Consider the following 18040-nt stretch of genomic DNA (forward strand, 5'->3'; position numbering starts at 1 on the left):
AACCAGTTTGGCTTCGAAAGGGTAAGTCGACCGTAGACGCTATCTTGTCGGTTACCAAATCCGCGGAGATAGCTATCCAGCGTAAGAGGAGGGAGTTCGCTATTGTGCAGTAGTGACTCTCGACGTGAGGAATGCTTTCAATAGTGCCAGTTGGGCAGCTATTGCAGATGCGCTCCTGCGTCTTGGAATTCCCGAGTACCTGTACAAGATTCTCGGAAGCTACTTCCAGAATCGAGTACTGGTATACGACACGGAGGCGGGTCGGAAGTGCGTTGACATAACCTCAGGGGTTCCGCAAGGTTCCATACTGGGTCCGGTGTTATGGAACGTCATGTACGACGCTGTCTTGAGGTTGAAGTTCCCGGTGGGCGTGGTAATCGTCGGCTTCGCTGACGATATTACGCTGGAGGTCTACGGCGAATCGATCGAAGAGGTGGAGTTGACTGTAGCCCACTCGATCGCAATTGTGGAGGAGTGGATGAGTTCCAGGAAGTTAGAACTGGCTCACCACAAGACTGAGGTGGTTGTTGTTAACAACCGAAAGTCGGAGCAGCAAGCGGTGATAAGGGCAGGCTATCATCTCTGAACGCTCAATCAAACTCTTGGGGGTAATAATCGACGATAAGCTCACCTTTGGTAGCCACGTCAATTACGCCTGCAAGCGTGCCTCCACAGCTATAGTGGCATTGTCCCGGATGATGTCCAATAGCTCTGCGGTTTATGCCAGCAAGCGCAAGCTTTTGGCTAGTGTCGCTCTGTCCGTACTGAGGTATGGGGGGCCAGCTTGGGGCACGGCCCTGCGTATTAACTGCTACAGAACGAAGTTAGAAAGTACGTATAGGCTCATGTGCCTAAGAGTTGCGAGCGCGTACCGTACCGTGTCGCACGATGCACTCTGCGTCATCACCGGTATGATGCCTATTGACATCGTTATCGGTGAAGACATAGAGTGCTTTGAAATGCGCGGCACGAGAGGCATCCGCAGGACTGTCAGGTTGGCCTCAATGGTCAAATGGCAGCGTGCGTGGGACAGTTCCACTAAGGGTAGATGGACACATAGGTTGATACCGGAGATAGGTACGTGGGTCAAGAGGCGCCATGGGGAAATCACTTTCCACCTGACCCAGGTCCTTACAGGCCATGGTTGCTTCAGACAGTACCTACACCGGTTCGGACACTCGGCCTCGCCCGAGTGTCCGGTGTGCGTTGGTTTAGAGGAAACGGCGGAACACGTGTTGTTCATGTGCCCGCGTTTTCGCACAATGCGTGACCACATGCTTGCCACATGTGGTCTGGACACTACCCCGAACAACCTAGTTCGGAGGATGTGTAAAGATGAAGTTGGCTGGAACGCCGTTTTATCGGCTATCGTCCACATCGTCTCGGAGCTACACAGAAGGTGGCACGTGAACTCGAGGATGGCTAGTTCAGGCGCAAATAAGAGGTGGTCCAAAGGTTCGGAGTCGGCTTCATGGGTCATACCGGTGCCCTGTGGTCGAACTCGATCCTTTTATCGAACAAGTGGCCGCGTGAAAAACAACATGGTATCGTCGCTTTCGCGGCGTCGGTCAACCGGGCGGGTTCCGAGCCCGAGGACGGAAAGGGGTCCTCGTCAAGGCTGGGGCAGGCATAGGCACCGCGTCGGCAAGTCCCTCTGTGTGCTGGCGAATAGGCCCTATCGCAGAAAGGTCAATTTGGGGTGCACGCGGCATCATCATTCTTGATACCAGTCGTGCAGAGGGAAGCAGGCGCGAAGTCGACCCTGCCCACCATCCGAGGACATAGGGCATGGTAAGGCCACCTGGAAAGCCGGAAATGCGCTGGCACGATATCATGGTGTTCTTCTAAAAAAGCGAGTCACGATGTTCGATGCTGCAAGGACACGCAGCTAACCCCGAGGGTGCGTTATGCACTGGCCCCCCTTTGAAGCATTACTTTCTGGTTGTACCGAAGGGACGATGGGCTTGGCGGCAATGGAAACGGTTTAGCTGGTCGGGGATGCAGTCCTGCCTCCCTCATTGGAGGTGGCCCCTAACCCAGCACTTCCTGGTCAACCCAGGATGTCTGTTGAGCAGATTCCCCCTCCATTGTTTAGGAAAAAAAAAAAACACACATACACACACACATACACACACACAGACATCACTTCAATTCGTCGAGCTGAGTCGATCGGTATATAACACTATGGGTCTCCGGGACTCCTATCAAAAGTTCGTTTTTGGAGCGAACATATAGCCTTTACCTATACTTTGTATACGAGAAAGGCAACAAAAACTTATGAGCGTAGACATATCAATCAATCCTACAAAAATCCAAATGTCTTCTAAATCTTTCGCATCTACATCCAGTTACCCCGTCTAAGACGAATTAAGTACTGTCCATTTAATTCCACCAGTTAACCTGGTGGAATTAAATGGACAGTACTTAATTCGTCTTAGACGGTTTAATACATTCCACTAAACGAGCTTAATATATTTTTCTGATCCAGTAACCATTTTCTCGGGGAACCCCCATGATATTACCGCGGATACTATAGGACCTCTTTATGAAACTTAGTACGTATGTGCGCTATGAACGGGTAGCGTGACCAATCAACTATACCTCATGGTTGCACTAGTGGGTAAGGACTTGGCCACTGTATTGACAGCACGGTTCTATTCTCGGCTACAGGTTACTCCAGCCCAGTGTATGAGATAGCTATATATGGTCTGGGTTATGCTAAACCGCACCAAGCGCCATTGAAAAGTTATTGTTTATTTCCGTTTGCTTTTACGGACTCTCTCTATCTTATTGGCATTACATCCCCACACTAGGACAGAGCCGCCTCGCGGCTTAGTGTTCATTAAGCTGCGAGGTTTCTAAGCCAGGTTACCATTTTTGCATTCGTATATCATGAGGCTAGCACCATGATACTTTTATGCCCAGGGAAGTCGAGTCAATTTCCAATCCGAAAATTGCCTAGATCGGCACCGGAAATCGAAACCAGCCACCCTCAGCATGGTCTGGCTTTGTAGCAGCGCATCTTACCGCACGGCTAAGGAGGGCTTTTACGGGCTAAGTATCGCAAATTCATCAAAAAGGTGTTTCACAGAACCATGACCATCGGCCATTTGAAGCAGCGAGAGATCTCGGATTGCCTGGTTTGACGTTGTGCCATTTCTACGAGCGACAGCGCTTACAAAGAGTGATTACTCTGCAGAAAAGGACTGGGAAATTGGGGGTTACTTGAATGGATTTATTGACTCGGTAATACTGACGATGGACGCATAGTTGTCCTTAAATTGAAACGATATCAACATGTTATTAGTCTGTTTCGGAAGCTTGGAGTGATGGGTCAGTAAAGGTACAATGGAGTAACTTTGTTGCATTATTGTACTTCTGGCTAGATTCTTCTTCTTCTGATTGGCATTACATCCCCACACTGGGACAGAGTCGCCTCTGGCTAGATAAATTGCCATAAATACCTGCTCTTGGATTACGTTGATAATTATTATTATTAATATCTTTATTAATGAGGATTTCGGCCCTGGACCGGTTCGCCTCGTAAACGTTGATAATCTTCTATATAGACTAACGCAAAATGAACTCCCCTAAGAAATTATGACGTTTGAGCGGGTTGCATAATGAACTTTTGTTCGAGAAGACGAGCCGCTCAAATGTAAAAATCAGGTGTCATGCTATTGTTTAGCCTATCGCCAAATCGTAGCCAGGATGTCCCGGGCTATAATTTTTTTTTCATACTACTTTTCAATGATGACAGCGGTCTATGTCTATTGATGATGATGAAACCGCGCTTGTTACAGGCTCAGTAAAAATCCATCGGGTGAGTGAATTCGAAAACAGCTGTACAGGTCTATACATAAAAATGAATTTCTGTCTGTCTGACTATTATAGACTCCGAAACTACTAAGCCGATCAGCGTGAAAATTTGTATGCAGAGGTTTTTTTGGGACGGGGAAGGTTCTTAAGATGGTTCGAGACCCATCCCCCCTTAGTAAAGGGGGGCTCCCATACAAATGAAACAAAAAATTCTGCATAACTCGAGGACTAATCAGATAATAAATGAATTTTAGATGAAACGAAGTTCGTCGGATCTAAATAGCTGGAATAAATAACTGGTCTTTGATGATTCTGCGAGCGTTACGGCCCATACAAATTTTAGAACCCTTCCATACAAAACACATTACGAGGGGGTGGGCTTTTCGGTAAATGACAGCCGGTGTCACTGAGTACATCGAGAGTATTTCTCATGGCAAGTGGATACGGTGGGTAAGATTTTCATTGACTCTGTTTTGATTAGTGATTGTTGCGATTACCGGAGGGGCCAGCAGGAAGCCGCAATATTCTGTATCAAGACAAAATTTTCAAAACGACTTATCTGCCTTTGTAAACAAAGATTCAAACGACGAATTGAGGAATCTGATAGCTCTCCCACGCAAACCAACACCACCAATAGGAAGGTGAAGGTTTCCGCTACCTGTTGATGGTGTTAGTTTGCGTGGGAGAACTATCAGATTCGTCAAATCGTCGTTTGAATCTTTGTTTACAAAAGCAGATAAGTCGTTTTGAAAATTTTGGCTTGATATTTTCTCGAGACACCGAAAGAAAACCGAGAAGGAAACAATGGAACAGGATTCCGCGTCGAATGAAGCTTGTTGCAAGCAAATCGGTTAAGAGTAAGTAAAAAATATGTTTTGGCCATAACTCCGAAGCCCATAGTCTGATTAAACCAATATTCGATAAGAAACAATGAGACAAGATTCTGCATCGGGCAAATCGGCTAAGAGTAAGTGCCTAAAAAATGAAAAAAAAAATGTATTTTGGCCATTACTTCAAATCCCATAGTTCAAATCGACCAATTTTCAATACGAAACAATGGAACAAGATTCTGCGTCGAATGCAACTTGTTGCAGGCAAATCGGCTAAAAGTAAGTGCCTAAAAAATGAGCGAGAATTTTTCTTGTCAACAAATGTATTTTGGCCATTACTTCGAATCCCATAGTTCGATTCGACCAATTTTCAATACGAAAGAATGGGACAGCATTTCGCGTCGAACGAAACTTGTTGCAAGCAAATCGGTTAAGGATAAGTGCCTGAAAAATGAGTGAGAATTTTGTACGTGTTCATCATGTGAAAAAGTGAATTTTGACCATAACTTCGAAACCCATAGTCCGATCTGTCCAATTTTCAATACGAAACAATGGGACATGATTCTGAGTTGAATGAAACTTGTTGCGAGTAAATCAGCTAAGAGTAAGTGTCTATCTATATTTTGGCCATAACTCCGAAGCCCATAGTCCGATTCGGCCAATTTTCAATACGAAACAATGGGACAAGATTCCGCGTCGAATGCAACTTGTTGCGAGCAAATCGGTTAATGATAAGTGCCTGAAAAATGAGTGAGATTATTTTGCGCACACACATACACACACACATACACACACACATACACACAGACATCACTTCAATTCGTCGAGCTGAGTCGATCGGTATATAACACTATGGGTCTCCGGGACTCCTATCAAAAGTTCGTTTTTGGAGCGAACATATAGCCTTTACGTATACTTTGTATACGAGAAAGGCAAAAATAATAACGATATTTTGGCAAATACAATGATGGGGTATGAGGAAATTTACTAAGATTTGTTCTATCTGACGCAAACTCCTTTTTATCTTATTTCTAAAAATCATTGCGGTACGGTACCTGGTGGGTCGCTTGGTAGTCGATAAATTATTTACAATTACATCAAAGTTTTCCGCTTTTTGAATGTCGTATTAAATTTTACTTTCAGACTATTCCTGTGGCTTTCTAATACTTTAGCAAGATGAAATAATTACATCGAGGTAAGTTTAATTTAATTGGATTGGATTTGGATTGAATTAAAATTGGATTCAGATTGATTTTAGGTTGGGTTTGAGTTTGAGGTTGGGTTTTTGGATTTGTTTTGAATTTGGATTGGATTGCGTTGATATTTGATTTGGATTTGATTTGAATTGGATTTGGATCGAATGGCGTACACAAAGTTTATTTTGTTTCTGAAAGAGCAGTCGAGAAATCCGATGGGCAAATAGAGCAGTGGTTAAAACCCGCAGTCCACTGTTTGTCATAATGACAAATATTTGTCAAGTTCATCCGGATATCTATCAGATTGATTAGAAATCGACATAGATGTCAGACTGACTAGACAAATATTTGCCATTGTGACAGTGTACAGATAGCTTAAGAAGCATTTTGATGGGTATTTAAATGTGATGGTTTGGTTATGCAAGAATTATATTATTATGATAAAATTTTCGATTTTACTTCAGAATGTGAGATGTTGGATTCATTCTACCATGTAAACATTTCGGAATAATCGTGTTGAAGCTAACTGAATGTCATTTCACATTGTGGATGGATTAAGCTAGTTTCAGGATAATTTTCCGTAAAACTAAAAAAATATTGCTTATATTTTAGTGCGTTACAAAATTAGTAAATCTCCTCAACAGGCAACATTGCTTCTCGTGGTGCGAAAGATAGCACACACAAATTCAGGCTACTATGTTGTACTGCACGTTTCAGTGATGCCCTCAAAGAATTTTAACGATCAAGACTAAAGATTCGCAATATTTCTTAAAATCGATTACTAACTGTTGGGGCGATTAATCAACATGCGGTTTTCGTTGAGTGAAAGATGTTGATTGTTGAGTATGCCTTCTAGCTATGTAGTTTTTTTTTAACCTGCGTTTAATGGGGAAGCGTCATTAACAGTATAATAAAAAAATAAACTCCCCCATACTAATTTGCATTCAAACTTGAAACGGCTTGTGCTAAATCAGTTTTAATCCAAATGAGTTCAAATTTTTAGAGGACACTCAGAACATGATACAGAATCAGATGAGCGCTGTGGAGCAAAATCGATGTTTTGAACCACCCTACTGTCCACCTTATATTTCGGATACCCATCTTCATGTGTGGTTTTTGATAATTTTACAAAATACTGAGACGATCTAAATCTTTTGGCTTTACTGTTGCTTTCAGCATGTTTAGCATAAAATGGCAATAAATCAATTTGACGTGTGTCCGAAATTTAACGAGGATAGTAATTATGCGTCTCCATGCTTAGTTTTTTATGTTTTTTTTAATGTTTATTTATTTTTAACACTCATTGATTCTCCATCTATCTCGGTATTAAAACCGAATTGAAGCAGTTTCATATCTCGAGTAAAACAAAGTAAGTTTAAAAACTGTATTCTAAGGCACGTCCAAAATAGGTTTATTTTCCATTGAACCGAACATATTTTCGACATATCTTCTTTTTAAGTTCTGGATCTCTTAAACTTTTGCCTTTTTTCTACCAGAGGTAAGCCAGCCAAGGACTGAAAGCGTCTTAAATAAAGACAATTATAATAATAACTTTTGTTTTTACCAACCATTTGTTTCTCTAGTATCAAACCATTAATAAATTACTGTTCATGCCGCACTTAAAACTTACCGTTCATTGATCTAAAACCTAGAAAAATGTCTATTAAACCAACATGTAACTGTTTTCATTATTTCCATACGAAAATAGTTAAGAAAGCTCCATGACAAGAACCAATATTTGCTAGAACTCTCCGCTTGCCAATGCAATAGAGTTCCGCGTTCTAAGATTATGTTTCGTTTGAAAAAAAAAATGTGCAAAGAGCAAGGAAGAACCGGGCAACTCACTACTATCAATGACGCAAATGGAACAGATCTGGCAAACTATATAAAACAAATTGACAGGGTAGGAGTGACCAGGTGCATACATCACGACCATGGGCCGCGCGTTTATTTTGCTGTGATGATGCTGTGCCGAGTGGTACTGAAATTGATATTAGTTTCAATACGCTTTTGAGTGCTTATAAAAATGTGTTGCTTAACAAGGACTTTAAGAATAAAAACGCCGAAAATGCTGCAGATCACTAATATAATCTGATAGTAACATAACTTTGCAAGCAGTACAAAATTATTCGAGTGGTCCAAAATATGTTCAATAGGTGGTCCAAAATAAAAACAGGTGGTCCAAAATTAAATCTAACATATCTTCAGAATTTATGATAGTTTGATTCTTTCGGTGGGATTTACGACATTTTTACCTTCAAATCCTGCTTTCACCACCTTTTCGTTGCATAGGGAATTGATCAAACATTATTAAAAAATCTAACTTTTATTCGAAAAATTGTTCGACCATCTCCTAAACTGCCGCCATACGCATATTTGTCCCATGTTTGCCGGGATTCCCTATATACATGGGACATTTATGCGTATAACGGCAGTAAAGTGATCCAAAATACCTCCCTTACCCTATGCGTCTGAAAAGAGCAGCGTTCAAATATACGTTGAAGGATATTCTCAGCTTGATCGTTCGATAGTGTTGGATGTTATTGATTTTCAAAATGTGTTGTCGAATTATGAAAATATCAGAGTACAGTGTTTATTTTTTGTTGGATCGCGAACAGCAATTCCTATCGAAAGCGTTTAGGTGGAAATCATTTTATCTTTGAAATCATACATCAAACTACTGGCCTATGGAAGGACTATCCTTTCTTAAAAAGTATAAAGTAATGGTGGACGTGAATCCTTTTAAAGAAAATAATACGTTTGCCTGGAATAATACTTAATGCAAATTATGTAGAAGGGGAAGAGTGCAATATTAAACGCAAGGCCGTCATCATCTAAAGTGGTAAAAATCAAACCGTATCTAATTTTATTCAGTTAAAAGACTACTAATTTCCTATCGAGCTTGTTGTACATTATTTGATAATTAAATATATTCAAAAAGCATGTTATGTTGCCGAAGATATAAACAGTTGAATTGATCGATGAGGTAAGAATGTGGGAAAATGGTAATGCTGTCACTCTTGTGGAATTAATTGAAATTTGTCATTGATGTAGCGCCGTGATAGTGTTATTGTTTGTTGTGTGACAAAATACCGGATGTGGGTAATAGCCGGGCACAGATAGCTTGTTATGAAGATGATCGCTGAGAACGAAATATATGGATAAATATATATTTATCTTTTTCTGCTTGAGGTGAATTATTATAGATATTACGTTTGTGAATAACTGAACATTGTTTATGATATCAGCAAAACATTGCCTTTAAACATGTTTCAAATTGAATTTATAATCCTTTTGAAACCCAAGGATATTCAAAAGTTGTTTTTGGCAGCTTCACTACGTAATGACGCATAATGATAGACTCTACCTACATCTGCTAATGTTGTTGTTAGCAATTGCATTACACATTATTTTATAGGGGAGGAGGTACGGTTGTAGGCACCCTTTTGTGTTTGGTCCATAACGTTGGCCCTGGTTTATCTTATGCCGATGTTTCTATAGCAATGAAAGCTAGACTAATAATCTTACTACTAGCGAAGAAATTAGTTTGATTCCATTGATTAAAAAAAAAAATTGACATTTTAGAAAATTTGACATTTTTGGACATTCCCATTTTATGGTTCGGTTGTGGGCACCGTTTACAACTCAGCTAAAAATAAAGAAGCATGAATAAAAACCACCCAGATTTGATGACAAGGAATAGTGTATTCATTCTAATAGCCAGGAAACAATAAAAAAACTCAAATCAATCCACCTAACAGTTATGATGCCTCCTCGGTGCATTGAGGAGGATGTTGAAAAAAATCACATAAGAAAGGTCTAAAATAGCACTTCAGGTAAATGGGTTTAAATTTTTCATTGATTTACGTTTCCTGATTCCTGAAATCCTGATTAATAACTCTAGCGGTAATAGTGCCCCTCTCGCTCATTAAAAAAAAATCATATTTTGGTCATAATTTTGATCCCATAGTCCCAGATCTGATTAATTTTCAAAAGAAAACAATGGGACAGGATTTCCCGTCGAACGCAACTCAATTGGTTGGCAAGCAAATTGGTCAACGCATAGTTCCTAAAAAAGTGTGTATAATAACTAGACATGCCCAAAGCAAAAATATGAAATAAACTCATCACTTTAATCAATTATGTTTAAATAATTATAAGAACTGCATGAAAACGTTATTAAAAATAAGTTAAGGGACAACTAAAACGATATTGAATGATTTATCAATAAAATGAGGGTGTCCATAACCGAACCAATAAGGGTGCCCACAACCGAATTTCGCAGCCTTTTTGGAATGTGAAGAAAAAAAATTCGCGCTAAAATTTTGATGGCAATCATCATTGAGCCTCAAAATAGATTAAATTTACTGTATAAATACGCATTAGAACTCACATTTTGAATAAAATCACTTCAATTTATAACACTTTGAAAAAGGCCAAAAAAAACTTTCGTGTTGTTTTTCTTGTACAAAAAATTAATTTGTTTCTAGGGTAAAATGCTCAATAGTGGACCCCCTAGTAGCGGAATTTTGCTCTTCCTGTCATAAGGCTTAGAAATTTTCAACATATTAACTCTGCTTGATATCTACAATAACAACAACATAACAACAACAAGCTCTGCATCCCCTCTTCACGATACATACATGAAACACCCAAATACATGACGTTATTCGTCAAAATTAACATTTTAAAGTCTAACTGAATTCGCCCTATAGTAGACCCCCTGGGGGTCCATAATGGGAAATTGCTTCCCTTTAGTCGACACTTCATTTGATTTTCATGTCCCGTTTCGGGACGTTCTTCTTCCCTATTATGAACCCCCCAAAATATTCCTATAATGGACACTCTCGTGTTTATTTTTTATAGAATTGTAAAAAATCATCTAATTTTACTTTCCATAGCATTTCCAAAGCATGTAATCAAATCATAGGACTGTAAGGTAGGTTCTCCCGATAGAATTTCATAGCAAAGTGTTGACATTGTGCAGTAATAATGCAAAAATGGCTGAAGGGTCCACTATTGGTTGGGGGTCCACTATTGGGCACTTTACCCTAGTTCAAAGTAGAGATCCCCATCCGGTTTGATATTGAGCACAAAACATCATGTTACTGTAGCAAACAAATGACCGTTGTCAGAGTGACAGCATCTTTTATCTGTCAAAAGATACATAGGGGTTCCCATAACCGAACGGTGCCCACAACCGAACCTCCTCCCCTACATATTATATATTATATAATAGATGCCATAATGAAAAACATCAGAACAGCAGAACAGCAGTTACAAGACTACATTTTGCTCAATCAGCATGATTAAGTGTTCGTCGCGTAATAAATAAAATACATCGCATCAAAATTTTCCAAAGGCAAGCTTATCTATCGCTTCATGGTATGCCGAGCTATGCAATGCCGGGCGATAACATGGAATCTGATTGTTCACTGCAGCAACGTAATTTATTGGCAAGAATGTGAAGTAAGTAAGACTGTACAATTTTGATATTAAACATCATATTAAAGTTCATTTTTCGTCATTGCAAAAAATAGCGTGTACAAAACTCGATCTCGTAGTATTTATTCAACTCGTTGCATTCTTCAACTAGTTGCACAAAGTACTACTTTGCTGGTGCTGAATTCGATATATAGTTCTGAAACTGAATTCAAATGCGATTTACATTTCTTCTTTAATAATCCACCAATATTCATTACTCATTTTTCATTCTCTAAGGTTAATTCAGGTTAATCAAAGTTCATAACTTTTTTTGGGTATTAACCGCCCGACATTCATATTGACTATAATGTTTAAAAAGTCGATGCACATATGCGCAGCTTGTGTCATATCAAATCGTCTTCTTTTCATTGATGTTCGCATTATTTTTACTGCGAAGAGTCTCCATTCGTTCAAATGTGAAGGACGCAAACATTTCAAAATACATACTAAATATATCAAATGCTATATTGTCTTACAAAATGTTATGCACTCATCCCATATGAGGCTTACTTGGGCGCTCTCTCTAACATAACCTGCATTCCCTGACACTTTTTCTGACGTACCATATGAGTCTTACTCGGCTGCTTACCCCTTACGCACCATGTGAGACTAATTTGAATGCTCACTCTGCCACCTGATTCACGCTCTAGCACACCACTTTGAGACTTATGTTGTATTCACTTTAGCACACCCTGCCACTCCTCCTGATACACGCTCTGATACACCATGTGGGACTTACTTCGATTCTCACTTCTCACATGCCATGCGAGGCTGACTTGGGTGCTCACCTCTTACATACCATGTGAGTACCAACAGTTCTACGCTATGACCCTCCTACCTCGGCATCTGTAGTCCATACTAACACCTATGCGCTCACTCTGCTGTCATGCCTCGTGGTGGTGACTGTGGTTGCCACCCGCTGCAACACTCTTACCTCGGCATGTACAAACCTAGGGCAGCAGGGACTATGTCCTAGGGCTTAACAACCCTTCCCCACGGCCTCTGCGAGCTAGGGGGCCTGTCTAGGACGTGGTGGGGCAGCGGGCTCAGTTAATCCTCTACAAAAAGCTGCATGTGTCCTCAAGCAGGCCCTATCAAAGCGACCGTGTGCCGCTCACAGCGCATAGAAGCCTAAGGAGTGCCAATTGGCACATCAGGATCAATGCCAGCAATATCCTGATTATGACATTCTGGCAGCGTGTTCACGGACCTTGTCTTGAATTACGAAAGCGAGGGCTGACAGTCTGACATTCTACTCTCTTAGTAGAGCCGGGTGACACTGACTCGAAACGGCGAATGGGCTAACAGCTAGGCTCAGGCTGCAATCCGGCGAAGGCGCTCAGAGCAAAGCCAAACGACGTACGACGTATTGTTAAAGCGAGGGTTGGCAGTCTGACATTCTACTCTCTTAGTAGAGCCGGGTGACACTGACTCGAAACGGCGAATGGGATAACAGCTAGGCTCAGGCTGCAATCCTGCGAAGGCGCTCAGAGCAAAGCCAAACGACGTACGAAAAGGCAAAACGTCGTCTGGACGGAGCAGATCGGGGTGCGGAGAAACCCGAAGGCGAAAGGCACCAACCAGGCGCAAGTCGCCGGGTCGCAAGAGGGGACCAGCCGGCCTGTACCATCGGCACAAGGGACCGAAAATCCTGCAGCTGGTCAGTAGGGCGAAGTGGACCCGTAAAGAAAGCTAAGGACAGAGGCGAGGCCTTGTTGGTGAAAACTGATAAGGCAAAGTCAAGGGTCAGGACGTGCGAAGTGTCAGACGCACCAATAGCGGAGAAATGATCTTGGTTCTGAAACGCAGAGCGCAGGCTAGTGAGACTGACTAAAGAGTTACTCGCGGTGGACAAATCTCTGGTAACGAACAAAGCTCCAGTAAAGACTGAGATAGCGATCCAACAGAAAAGGCGAGGTATGCGATACTGTGCGTTAGTGACACTTGATGTGAAGAACGCATTCAACAGCGCAATCTGGGATGCCATTGCGCTCTCGGGACTGTACCGGATTTTGGAAAGCTATTTCCAGAACCGTGTACTATTATAAAGACCGATGCCGATCAGAGAAGTGTTCCTATTACCGCAGGAGTTCCGCAAGGTTCAATACTGGGCCCGGTATTATGGAACCTTATGTATCACGGGGTTCAGAAGCTAAAGTTCCCTCCTAGTTTTAAGATCGTCGGTTTCACCAATGACGTAACCTTGGAGGTCTACGGGGAGTCAATTCCTGAGGTAGAACACGCGATCAGCACGGTAGCGGATTGGATGAGTACTAGAAGCCTGGAGGTCGCTCAAGATAAGATGGAGGTGGTTATCGTCAACAACCGTAAGTCGGTTCAACATGCACGACTTCACGTGGGTGCAGCCGCGATCGCCCCAGTCAACATTTTTATACCTATTGCTATTGATATAGATCATCATATACACATAAGATATTATATATATATATATATATATATATATATATATATATATATATATATATATATATATATATATATATATATATATATATATATATATATATATATATATATATATATATATATATAATGCACCGAATCGCTATATACCTACTAAAGTGGAGGCCATTTACGGGCTAAATATCGACTTTCTCGAGTTTTCATGACTTAGTGAATATTTGGAAAAATAAATAGTAACAACCCTGTCTCGAACATTTGACCTCTGGAACTAAAGGCTGATGCTCTACCCTTGTGCTACTCAGCAACTCTTGGAAAGCGGCAACATTTTGACAATCATAATCTAGATGGCGATTTATTATTGACAAGAGTTTCAGTGTACGATATCAACTACATCGATACGATTCGGATTCCTTGTTGTTGAGCGTACAAATGTGGCTTGAATCGTATATGATAACAACTTATGATTATCCTGATAATGTTCGTACATAACAACGATTGTACATCATTCCAAACGATTCAACCCACGTATAAACGATTATGAAATGTCAACATCGGTCTTTCATCGTGTTTACTCTCGAACTGTGTTTACAACTCGATAAATTGTTGTTCGATAAATTGTTAGTGCAGATATTGAGCGGTACTGGTTGGCAGTGAAAAATTACACCGGCAATAATCGGAATTTTGGCAGATCGGATGGAGTGAAGTAAGTAATTTTGAAATTTTAATTTTTATTTTTTTTTTTAATCGGTAAGGTTCAGTGGCTCAGTGCTCAACGCGCAGAAGGTGGAAGCTACACAGAGCGAAAAAAAGTTGTGATTTCAATATTTTGTAATCTTATTTTGAAAGGTTGAAACATTTGGTACTATTGAATGCTAAAATATTCAAATTAACAGAAAAATGGGTGCTTTAACTATTTTTCTCTCATTGTAAAATTGTTATTTTCACAGTGAGAGCACTCAGATCAAAATTTGTAAAATAGTCAAACTTACTTTCATATTCCGTATTTCTGGTAACACGGACAACGAAAAATAAAGAAACTGGCAGCCCACAATGATCTGTCAAAATCGAAAATTAGAAATACAGCTCCCAAACGTTTGTGCTAAAGGCTATAAGTGAGTTTATAATAATAGTGTAGTTTTTTACATCAATTGTAATGTGGATTTATGTTTTTCAGGGAGACAGCATGTAACATATCGCTCCCGGTGATTGTCCTGGTGCTAGTCTGCTGACCGTGAACGACCCGAAAACCCATCTCATTCGCGACATCTGTCTGGAGAAAGGACATGGAAGGTTTTCCCGTGACGGATTGACAAGTGTGTAAAATAGTGCTCTTAATAAATAAATTCGACCGCATACCCATGAATCCATGTTATTTTACATCCAGCTGCTGAAGCCTACGAAATTTAACTTTTCCGGGTGTTTCCATTTTCAGGTTAGATTCGCGCAACATCATCAGTCGAGAGGAAGAAACACTCGAACTGCAAAAGGATCCACAATACTACGAGATGGAAGATGAGTACACCTGGATTCACATCTGCAGCAAGTTCCAAACCCCAAAGTTTCATGTGAAACCATTTCATAATGTGGATTAATATCGTTCGAGAAACCGTCAAGCACATCGGCTCTAAATTCTAAATTCGGCTAAGTATTCAAATACAAAACATGTAACAATGTGTGCTGGCTTACAATAAAAATAAAATAAAAAACGGAAACAAAATGAGAAATTATAAATTTGTAAAATTTCATTTTGACAAACGATTGAAAATGCACTAAGGAAATTGAGAATGAACACAACTTGTTGTTTTGAAAGTAACACTAGTTAATTCTAATGCAAAATGTACATGTCGGTTTGAGAGGAAATTGTTATTTTGAAAAGTTAGTACTTGTCAAAGCTCTTGCAGAGATAACATTTTCTTAATGGTAAATTTAACAGTCGTATACTTTCTACTGAAAATCACTAACTAATTTTCTTAATTTTACCAACGTTTCTTTGGTTTTTACCAACGATTTTTTTTTGTGTATATACGTTCGACGCACATCGGTATATGATTTGCATGACAATATTTTTATACTTAAACGATATTTCCGGTTTGATCCGATAAAACTGATATTGTTTATATAGGTTTATGACTTCCATAAACGCAATCGTAAATATTGTTTACACTGGTATCGTATACAATAATACTCATATTTTAGCCATCTTTATAAGCAGCCATATACGAATGTGGAAGAAAATAGCAATAGGGGAAGGTAGGTAGACTTGATCCCCGGGGAGACTTGATCACCCCCTGTTTTATCGAGAGCTAAAGTAGTTTTGTTCTAGCGTATTTTTTAATATAGATCCTCTAAACAAATGACCTTTATGTGGTGTGTTATTTTTTGGATTGACAACCTTATTTATTCTGCAGGGCGATTTGTATGTTTTGACCTTCCCAAAGATTTTTTAATTAGTCACGCAAAATTTGAACAACTTTTCATAACAATGACCGAATGCTTTCGATTTTTTCACAGCACAAAGCTATAAATATGCTTAATGATAATTACTGATAAAAATGTCAACATTCCATCAAAGTTTTAGAATATTTGGATTTGAAGTTATTGCCTCAATATGGGGACACTTGATCCCCCATTAGTCACCAATACAAAAATTTGTCGAAAAAATTCAAAAAATTCAGGCTTCTAATTTTTTGTAGATTTGACAGATGTGATGAAGTTTTGGCAGGAAAAAATATTTATTGCGTAGATATCGTAAAAAGGGGATCAAGTCTCCCCAAATTTTAAAATTGCATGTGCTGCCGAATTCAATAAAAAAAATCGTTCATGTATACGCACAGCAATTCGAAAATTCTGTTTTTTTTAAGGAAAAATATTTGAAAAATCTGAGGACACCTTTCTAATTTTATCAAAGCAAGTTCTTGAAGAGGGATCAATTTCCCCCGAAAATTCAAAAAGTCGATTTTTGACAGCACTCCAAAAAAACGATTGTGTATCAATAACAACAATAATTCAAGAACTGTCATACATCAGTAAAGTTAAATACTATATTTCTTAGAGAGTCTGTGTGGAAATCGCGAAAGTTTATTTATTTTTGGCTGTGGTATATCGGAAATCAGAAAAGCGGATCAAGTCTACCCAGTCTCCCCTATATGCGATACAATTTATCATTTCATATACGATAAGTGGTTTACTGGGGCATCACAGCGGAGTTTGAAACTCATTGGGGTCGTAATAGACGACAAGCTGACCTTCGCCAGCCATGTTGACTATGCGTGCAACTAGGGTGAATTCGGTTGCCAGATGGCAGCGTGAGTGGGATAACTCTTCTAAAGCTAGGTGGACCCACATGCTGATACCTAACATATCTAGCTGGGTGGGGAGACCCCATGGGGAAGTTCACTTCCATCTGACACAATTCCTGTCAAGTCAAGCCTTGGTTGCTTCCGGCAGTACCTCGACAGGTTTGGGCATGCGAAGAGCCCCGACTGCTCTGACTGCCCAGATGTTGATGAAACTGCAGAGCACATACTGTTCGTATGTCCTCGCTTCGACGTCGAAAGAAAAGCTATGCAAGACGTTTGCAGTCGGGACACAAACCCGGATACCCTTATCCAGAGAGGTGGAGAAGTGGAACGCAGTTTCGACTACAATTACTCAGATTGCCTGCAGCTTGCAGGGAATCTGGCGCACCGAGCAGCAGTCGACAAGCATGACTAATTTGTGATTGGTTAATTAGAGCGAAAACAGGGTGAACGCGGGGAAGAAAATGAGAGGTTTGCACATGTTGAGGTAAGAGAAGAGTGCCGCAGCGGGTGGCAACCGCAGTCGCCACCACGAGGCATGGCAGAAGAGTGACCGCATAGGGGTTAGTATGGACTGCACATGACGAGGTAGGAGAGTCGTAGCGTAGAACTGTTGGTACCTATCGCTATCGACACCTCGAGGAATGGCAGAGAAAAGTAGAGTGAGCAACCACGACAGACTTACATGATATGTTAAGCGAGCACCCAAGTCAGCCTCGCATGGTATGTCAGAAGTGAGAACCCAAGTAAGTCCCACATGGTGTGTCAGAGCGTGTGTCAGGAGGAGTGGCAGGGTGTGCTAGAGTGAGCACCCAAATAAGTCTCAGATTGGTGTGCTAGAGCATGAATCCGGTGGTAGGGTGAGCACCGAAGTTAAACTCACATGGTATGTCAGTGGTGAGCATCCAAGTAAGACTCATATGGTACGTCAGAAAGAGTGTCAGGGTGTAACAGAGGGTATGTTAGAGAGAACACCCAAGTAAGCCTC

General features: G+C 40.5%; 1 long non-coding RNA gene across 1 annotated transcript; it reads left to right on the forward strand.

Annotated features, from left to right (window-relative positions):
* Nucleotides 1–14818: 14818 nt before the first annotated feature.
* On the forward strand, nucleotides 14819–15452 carry LOC134203602 (uncharacterized). The gene is made up of 3 exons (XR_009977651.1): nucleotides 14819–14865; nucleotides 14928–15066; nucleotides 15186–15452. It is a non-coding gene; the product is annotated as an uncharacterized LOC134203602 (long non-coding RNA).
* Nucleotides 15453–18040: the final 2588 nt, after the last annotated feature.

The sequence above is a fragment of the Armigeres subalbatus genome, unplaced genomic scaffold, assembly GCF_024139115.2.
Source record: "Armigeres subalbatus isolate Guangzhou_Male unplaced genomic scaffold, GZ_Asu_2 Contig1982, whole genome shotgun sequence".
Lineage (NCBI taxonomy): Eukaryota > Metazoa > Arthropoda > Insecta > Diptera > Culicidae > Armigeres > Armigeres subalbatus.